The sequence below is a fragment of the Apostichopus japonicus genome, chromosome 9 (genome assembly GCF_037975245.1).
Source record: "Apostichopus japonicus isolate 1M-3 chromosome 9, ASM3797524v1, whole genome shotgun sequence".
NCBI classification, from domain to species: Eukaryota; Metazoa; Echinodermata; class Holothuroidea; order Aspidochirotida; family Stichopodidae; genus Apostichopus; species Apostichopus japonicus.
Window position 1 is genome coordinate 12,212,432 of NC_092569.1, and position 10,069 is coordinate 12,222,500.

Genomic DNA, 10,069 nt, shown 5'->3' on the forward strand with positions numbered 1-10,069 from the left:
CCCCCCACTACCAAACATAGGAGTTTATTCCACCGATCACATTTTCAATGCAGGCATCTTTTATAAATCCCTAAAACCGCCACAGGCTCTTCCATAAAGGTTCATGCCACTACCAAATCAGACTTCTCCTCCCCCTCCCATCCCTCCCACCCCTCCCACCCCTCCCACCCCTCCCACCCCCTTTCACAACTTTCAAATCATGTACACACTCACTGCGAACAGTAAATACCAATTTGTTTTCATCGGGGAAACGTCTAAATCAAAATAACTCTCTCGTTCTATATTTGGTAGATCCATAGTGTACATTACCAACCTGGGAAATGTTAGCAAATTGACATAGCAACAACAACAAACAAACAAACAGCATCAGTTAGAGTAATACAGTAACATCATGCAATATACAGACAAGTTTTTAAACCAGTGGTGACGTCATTCACCATGAAGCATATTCTTGAAAAAGAACCACAGAGTATACAGACCTGGTTAGCTTCTCGAAATATAAGACGGAAGCATTAAATTAGAAACAGGATACTCGCAATACTAATATATATATATATATATATTCCCATCTATATACCTATATATATATTTATGCGCATGGTCAGAGTGCAACGGGGTTGAGAATAACCGTAAGCCCACTCTGCATGCAGCCGTTAAGTATGCCAGTGTAGCGAATTTCACTTAATGTTTGACAAATAACGAAATAGTATGAATGAAAAACAATAGCCTAGTATAGATCACCATTGTCAATATTCACTAAATATGTAAATGTCTGACGTCATTGCCGTAGGCGGAGCGGAGAGGACAATACTTTGAACTTTGAACTGTCGTAAAGAGTAAACATATGATATTACTGTGTGGACATTTGTCTATAAACGACCTTTGACATGCATTGTGTAATAATATCAATTAGATGCCATAATTATTATGTAATTGGGGTCTATAAAGTAATAAAATAAAATATAAAAAAGAAATAAAAGACCCCCCCAAAAAAAAAAAAAATCCCAGCTGTGCGCGTCCTTTGAATGTAGGCCCGGTTATTCGGTTCAGTTTTAAAAGATAATCGATAATCATGTTAGCTTTTATATGTAAATCCGTTAACCCATCAAATGCGTGGACGGTTAACCGGTTATAGAAAACTCGAAGTTTGCTTACCCCCCCCTCCCCCACCCCTCCCTCCCTCCCTTCTGGATTATTTTCTGCGCGCATGCCCTTGTTTTTATGCGTTGTATGGCAAGTTCGACAGTGTTTCATTTCCAATGACTTCCAACACGCAAGAGCTTCACTGCACTACTGTTTCCTAGGATCCGAAATGAAAAAGTAATTTGGGTGTCTTTATCTTCTTTTGCTTCCGAGAACCTTTTTAGGTGAGATTAGTAAATTAAACAATCTCTTAAATTGATGATATTTGAGGATCTTTCTAAAAATGAAGTAACAGTCTGTAAGCATACATAAGTTGCTTTTTTCAAATATAGAATTTTTACAAAACAATTTCTCATTCTAATAAAGAATAACATACTATACCATCATTGCAGGCGCGTTCTGCTATTAGCATGGGCTTTATGCTGAGCCAAGATCCTTGCTGTTTGTGTTAAGCGCAATGAGCTCATTAACGTTACGCTTGTGGTGAGCCACACTGGACAGTACTGTACTGGGTGATACTGGTTTTAACTTTCTCTACCGCAGTATCGCACTGCATATGTTTACTATAAGAACCCCAGTTCGAGTCACTCCAAGATAAATGTATGTCGTCCAGTTACAGAGTTGTTGACAATTGACAATTAATAATCATGGACGTTACATGTGAATCTACGAGACTGACCTCGGTCAGCTTGCGGCTTTGATAAGCCAATAATGGCTTCTTCGCCAGTTCCATGCTTGCGAGGGGATCTAAAAATACATACATACAAACATACTTTAATATAACCATTCACTGACTAAAACAATAACTAAATAAATAAAAAACACACATACACGCATACACACATTAAGAAAACAAACACATGAACATACCAAGCACAACAGGAAAGACGACTTTACATAAACACAATATAAATAGAGAAGGTATTGGTGACAAAATATATTTTGCTAATAAGCTTCGGTTTTATATAGGTAAGATTGAAATATTGCCCAAATTGCCAACTGTTTTAAAAGTTAGTATACAGAATGAACTCACTGAATGCTTTTCTTACCAAAGCAGGTACTATATAGGGGTCACAAAGGTGTCCGTCAAGAGGTATACGAGGGGTACAGATTTTTACGTATTGATTAACATAGATATATAGGTACAGGCTGGGTAGGATGGTCGGTAAAGGGGACAGGGTAAGTATGGATGAGGGATCTTGTCGATTTGAAAGGAAAACCGAATCCCTCAGTTGAGACTTAAAAGGAAAGCTGTTTCTCTAAGTATCTAATGGTTAGAGAACATTCCAAAACAGATACGAAATGTACTTCTGTCCAAACAATATATTTTTCTCATCCCATTTCTACTATCTCTCAGTCTGGGGATTTCCCCTTAAATTCATCAGGGGAAGAATTTAGACCACTACTACGGGTGCACACCCCCTCCCACACCCCCTTCTTCAACTTCACACACATATATGACGAGTATTTATTGGCAATGCCTTGCTTTTGTTGCTAATTATAGACCTAATTTATAGTCTAACAATACCTCAGAATTCAACTATCGGAAATCTTAGTTTTCAATTTTTCTACTTTGGAGGAACAGCACACCCGCCCCAACAGGAAAGAATTTAGACCACTACTACGGGTGCACCTCCCCCCCCACTTTTTTCAACCTCACACACAAATAACGAGTATGTATTAGCAAAGCCTTGCTTTTGTTGCTAATTATAGGCCTAATTTAAAGACCTAACAATACCTCAGAATTCAACTATCGAACGTCTTATATATGTTGTTTACTTTTCTTCTTGGGAGGAACCGCACACCAGCCACCCCCCCCCCTCACCACCACATGGGCGTCCCACTTTCAACTTTCCAAGGACATCACCCTTCCTTTACCTAAGGCTCTTCTATAAAAGTTCAGCCCCTTCCTAAATCAGTCGAGGTATATTTTGGACCCCCCCTCTTTACCCCCACCATTGAAATCCTGTGCGCGTCGATGCTATGATCTATCATAATTGACTGCTATTATGGCGTCTGTTGTATTCTGTGTTAAGTTTTAGCGTTAGTATATACATATATATATATATATATATATATATATATATATATATATATATATATATATATATATATATATATATATATATGTATATAATATGGAAGTCTTCTTCGGGTCATCACTCAGAGAATGAACCGAATATTTCTAGAGGTCACTTCAGTGCGCGTATAGCGTATATCCTTTCCGGTAACCTTTTCTAATGAAGAAGGCGCCAAACGAGTAAAAATGTTATTAATCACCAGAAGTCAAAAAGCGAACTTATCATTTTATGATGACCTTTACAGAAAGTGCAAAGGGGGTTACAGCTTCAACGCTACAACACATCTTGAAAAAGAGTGGACTTTTGACATGACACCCTGGAGAACAATAGTGGCGACAGTTGGCAGACCAGTTCTGGATTCCTTGTATGTTGTAAGAGTTAAGTGGGGACATCATGACGGACTGACCGCTGGTTTGAGTCAACCTCTTTGGTAAAGCGAAATCATTATTTTTTACAAAAGTCTATCTCTAAAAACGACGAATTAGGGACACGATAAAATCATTCCGTTGTTTTGTTTTAGAGTTAAAGTTTTAAAACCCCTATTTCAGCAATACAAATGGAAACGATTAAAGCAATTAAAAATTGGTAAATGTCATATCCCGAAACTTTTATTTAAAACAATAAAACTATAATTGATGAAGGAAATCATCCAATCTTTGTCAACTTTTCATTTTGTTTTCAATGCCAGAAGGTTTACCTTTGACTTTTGACTTTGGTCGAACGAGGAGTGGGAAATGTTTATGTACATGCATCTACGACGGTTGTTCTTTCTCAAGGGTCGTAGCCACCGTCAGGGGGGGGGGGTCAAATTAATTTAAGAATGTACAAACGTTCTTAAAACGAATGGAAATGAATAAACCATTTCTCCCCTTACACCAAGCAAACATTGCAAAGGGGAGAGGACACCCGCCCATTAGATCCCCCAGTAGATCCTTCCTACAGGACGAATGTTATTCAACACCCCAACCCCCCCCCCCCGAAATAGTAAAAGTCCAAAAAAAAAAAATCCAAAACTTGCTAACGGGCTTGCCTGAGAGGATACGAAAATGGGTTGATAGACACGCGGGTTCAGAAGACCCGGATAGGACCCCCTCCCTCCCTCCCCAACAACGAAACGTCTTCGCTGGTATTGAGGCTTGCGTCCATTGTAACTCCACAAAGAACCCCTACGACCATCATTGGCGCTGACAATATCTTTACAAACTGACTGTAATATTTTAGCTTTTCATCTATCTAGATCATTCAGCGAGGAGTCATCGCTTAGCCATCTCCTCATGCCAACTTGTAAATATTATTTAGGTGATGTATTCCAATTGACTCTTTATACGTGAGAATGTTCTCTGTAAGGCTATCAGAGAATATACACAAATAGTCCAAAAGCTTCTTCATTATGGAAAGAAAATTCAACATGGATTTATCTGTTGTTTTGCATAAGTGAAATGTAAATATTTATATACATCTTCTTTTCAAGAGCTGCTTTGTTTACACCAAATCATTGACGAAAACAAACGAACTGTTAGATGTTTGTATCCGTCGTATCTAGGCAGCTCATGTGACATAATGTTTATGGAATGTAACTCATTTTGTTTTCAAGTCGGTGTATCAATCGAAATCATGCTTTCATGTTAAAAGCTATGATCTTAAAGCTTTTCTTGGCTTACGTGTAGTCAGTACCACCACCGTGCGGCGCGCACAAAACTACGACGGCACAATACATGCTGATTGACCGTGATGTGCTCGGTTTCATGATGCGCGCAAATAATTGTGACGTGGTCAGCATGCCAATGCGCGTACATCAACATCTTATTGATTAATTGGAGATGTATTCAACTTCATTATGCGCGCACATAAAAGTACAGTGCTCTACATATGTTTTTGATTAACTGGGATATTGTTAGGATCCCCATGCGCGCATATCGACACCCTCGGTATCAACATATCAAACGTTCAACTGGCGTGCCACACAAGTACTCAGTTTGTCTTAAGTCTCTCCTCGATCGATTATTTTAGAGTTTGCATGGTTCGCATATACATCCCATTTATGGAAAGCTGCGAACGATGACGTCATAATTTATGCAGCGATTTTCACCATACGTTCTGGATACAAAAGAAAGAATCCACCAACTTTGAGGGGAAAGTGCACAAACACAGGAACAGTTATAATATAAATCATCACAGTTATTGAATATTTCCTGTATTGGATTTCTGAATGGTTAAACAAAATTATCAACGACATATACAATCAGTTGAAGTTGCCAAATCGGAAGTAATTGACAAGTCATCTTAGCAGACGACACCAGAGTGATTGTCTTACGTAATAGAAGGATACTTAAATGAGTGAATAGACGGGCACGCCGTCACAGTGTAAACTCAAGGGAGACTACTCGGCGAATCGGCTTTCCTATATATCCCCCTTTAGCTGAATTGAAACCGTTAGGTTTACTTTTAAAGTAAGAGAAAGAGCATTTCTCTCGGAGAGTAAACAGGTACAGGATAACAATTAGGACAATCCAGAAGGGTACGAATCTCCATAAATATCAAGAATATTGTAGACATTGTTGATTCATAATTATGGAACGCCAAACGCTACCGGGAACACGGTAAATGATGGTGTAGTAAACAATAACATGTCATGTTGTCATGGTAATACGGATTACTAATACAATTCGTGCATCTGTGCATTTATGATGGTGTTACTTTTGTCACATTTATGGCGCGTATTTTATACAGAATTGGACAGTTTGTCGCACCGTGAATTAAGCAGTGTGGTCAAACCAGAGGCGAACGGACTGGGGGATGAATAAATACAGGTTCAGTGCTTCATCCTTCGGCACTGAGGCCTTGATACAAACAGCGCAACGTAACTAAGCGGTCGAAGCTATAACACAGTTCGCAACCGAGAATAAATCGGGATTACGGACTTAGCGGTGCTCCGGTTCCGTTTCGGTATGCCGGTAGGCCAAATTCCGCCCCCTCCCCACCTTAAGTCATGAAATTATGAATCCTTGGTTATCCTATGGTCAATCTAACGTTTCACTCTCCCTAATGAACTAGGAATCATTCAATGCTTTTTGATCCATTATTGTCGCACTGTAGCTACCGCCCTCACTTATAAAGGAGGAACATTATAGGCCTACTAAGCATCATGTTGCAAACATTTCCTACACAACGTTATCAATATGATAAATCATCGAAACTGTTATATTGCACCTGAAGAAGGAGAAGAAGAAAAATTACTCCCTAGAGATTTATATGTCTACATAGATTCACTGACCTGAAAATGACCTGAAAACCTCAGACAAACTAATGGCAATTGCTCTATTGGTTATAAAAGTTATCTGGAATCGTATTACTTTTGGCCCAATTTTATTTGGAGCCTTTTGTCGTATTCTGAGTGTATATTTCACTTTCTGAAGTTATTGGCGGGAGTGTGCATGTTCGCACGTACCTAATAAGGTGCGTGGATATTTGTTTGTGTGTGTGTGCGTGTATGTGTGTAGGCGATAGGTTGGGGAAGGGGGGGGGTGGGGGTTGTATATACCACAATGTATAGGATAAGTTGTACGTTAGTATAATGCTAAGTTAATGTATACTCAGTTTGTGTCCTGATTAACCCATCGTAGAATGACAGAGCTTGTGCAACAACCTATTTTCGATAAGGACCTGAAAAAAAAGGTGCGGTTAGAAATAGAGATATCTGCAAAACGATGCAAACGCAAAACACTTAGGCCTGGGAACAAAAATATCTTCTGCTTCGTACAATGTCAAAAGTTGATCAAAAACACCTCATCGATTTGATGACAGTTGGTATGATGGGTTCGAATGCACTTTCTTAGTGACGTCTTTAGCAAGTTTACTTCCGGTGTGAGGTAGCACGCTATTATAAGTTTCACCTTACACCCCAGCCAGCCGTCAATCAGAATCCAATGGTTAATCAAGGCAACAGTTTACACACTCAAGGCGCCTACCTGTCTGTACCAACAAAGAAGTTTGCTTTTAATAAGTGTAGAAGCTTGTCTTCATATGTTTGGCATTACAACGCCCAAAATCAACACCTTTCCTTCCACTTCGTGTTGACAATGAAGAGCGGGAGCTTGTATATTTACATTCAAACAGCGTGTGAAGAATAGAAGAAGCCAAAAAAAAAAAAAAAAAAAAAAAACGAAAAATAAAAAAAAAGAACCCTTCTCAGTTAAGAAAAAGAATTATTATTTTACGTAAACGAACCCTTACCCCATAGTACCGGGACAATACTTTAATAAAGTAGGTAATTAATTCGACCTGGAATTATTGTTAAGACAATGGAACGTGAAATAAGTGATTTCTCATTTCCTATTTATTAAATGAAGAATTCTTTTTATTGTTTTTTTCTGTTGTCTCCAACGAAATAGGGAATGAAGGTATACTTTTACGTGCTAGTCATTATATTTAATCTCTATATTTCATTCAGTTTTATATTTATATATATATATATATATATATATATATATATATATATATATATATATATATATATATATATAGCCTGGAATGCTCCTTTAAACTAGGTTTATTGATGACGTCACCTTCTGTATGTCAGCAGTGGTATAATTGTCATATATATCAAATCCATTGTGTTATATATTTGTTGTACTAATAGGTTTAATACCGTGATACAGATTGTTCTGTCCGTTGGTTTCACAGCGGGGTACGTGTAGAATTTGAAAAACATTTGTCCTTGACAAAATTTGTAAGTCATTGATAATATATGTTATTGCATTGAAGAGACTGCAAACGTTTTGTACCGTTTTCTGATTGATTTTCATTTGTTTGTGCAGGAATGATGCTTAAGTATTTTATGTTTTGTTGTTGGAAATATTTGATATTATTGACAGTTTTATGGCTGTATTAGTTTCATTAGTTTCAACGTAATGAGCTTTGGTCGGATAGCTGTGATTACTGGATAACACATAATAATGGGGGGGGGGGGTGACAAACACCGTTTAAGAGGTTAATCATAAAATAATTACTAAACGCAAGTCGGAAAACATAGTTTCGGTTGCTTTTTGCTTGTTTGTAAGGGTTCAATTAGTTCAATTAGAGCTATATATATATATATATTAGTGTTTACACGGTTCCAAAAATCGGGAACCGGGTACCCGAGGGCCGTTACCCGTCGGGTATCCGGGTACCCGGAAAAAATTTGTTTACCCTCGTGTATCACGATTTTCAAGAAATTACATATTGGATGCTGTAATAAATGCATTATATTCTCTACTGACAATGTTTTCATGTTCAAATACGTAGGTGAAAGATAAGGTATAAAACCTCCCTCAATAATTTTTATTTGCTTCTGTTTCTTTCATTAACTTGTTAATAAATAAATTATTAAATTATAATTAGCATTACTACTAACATCGCACTGCCGCCGCTGATTATGCTTGCTCTCCACGTCTATTGGATCAGACCATATAAATATCCAATTTAGCTCTTAAACAGTTATTACTACTAGTACTACTATCTAATATGCAGGCCCAGGGTTCGCATTAGCCGCGAGATTGCGCGATTCGCGCAATTTGATCGCATTTGGAATAAACGATTAGTAAAAAGCCACTTGCGATTACTATTTTTTAGTTATCCCGTCTATAATCCATAAACATCGCGTAAAATTCCTTGTCAGCCTTTCCTTCTTTGAAATAAACGAATGAATAAATAATAATTTCTTCCACATGGTAGCCTAACACCACACTAAGTCAATGAGAAATCTAGCTAAGCCTAACCATCTGTTTATTTGCTGGAGTTGTTACGCAGTTATAAGACATCCATGGAATACTTTCGTTATTGCTGTTACGTTCGACCACATGGTTGCCTAACACCACACTTAGTCAATGGGGGTAGTCTAGCCTAGCCATCTGTTTATTAGCTGAAATTGTGACGCAGTTATAAGATATCTATGGAAAGCTTTCGTTATTGCTGTTATCTTCGACCACATTGTAGCCTAACACCACACTAAGTCAATGGGAAATCTGCCTAACCGTCGGTTTGCCATTTTTTTTTTTTTTTTTAAATCACACTTTGCTTAGGATTCGGGTAATAAATTAGGAACCGGGTAGTATCACGTCGGGCGGGTACCCGGGTACCCGGATAACCCGTGCAAACACTAATATATATATATATATACACACATATATATATATATACACACATATATATATATATATATATACACACATATATATATATATATATATATATACACACATATATATATATATATATATATATATATATGTTGATACTAGATGAGACTAGTGGAACACTAGTAGTTGTAACTCGGAGTTTCACGCTTTATAGCGATCTTCAGACAAGTTGTCTGAAGTTCGCTATAAAGCGTGAAACTCTGAGTTACAACTACTAGTGTTCCACTAGTCTCATCTAGTATCAACATATATTCCGCTCTGTCCAATGGACATAGAGCACTCTGCGCCAAGATAGACGCCAACCTACTCTATATATATATATATATATATATATATATATATATATATATATATTATACATATATATAAAGATAGATAGAAACTGTTAAAATTGTTTTGTGTTGGAATCCAGAAACGTGAAAACAACTTCCAGCCTCCACCGGGACTCGAACCCGGGCCTCCCGCTCTATATGCGGACACCCTAACCAACTAGGAACTGGACTCTGTTTAAATGTTCAGAGGTTCGAAACCGGGAAGGAAGGTCGTAATTTCACTGAAGACATTCGTCACATGTCACCTTACGCTATCGTCCGACGGAATGCGACATGAAATGGTCAGTCCAGGCAGCACGAAATGGGTGCGACAACTACACGCCTCTCCCATAAT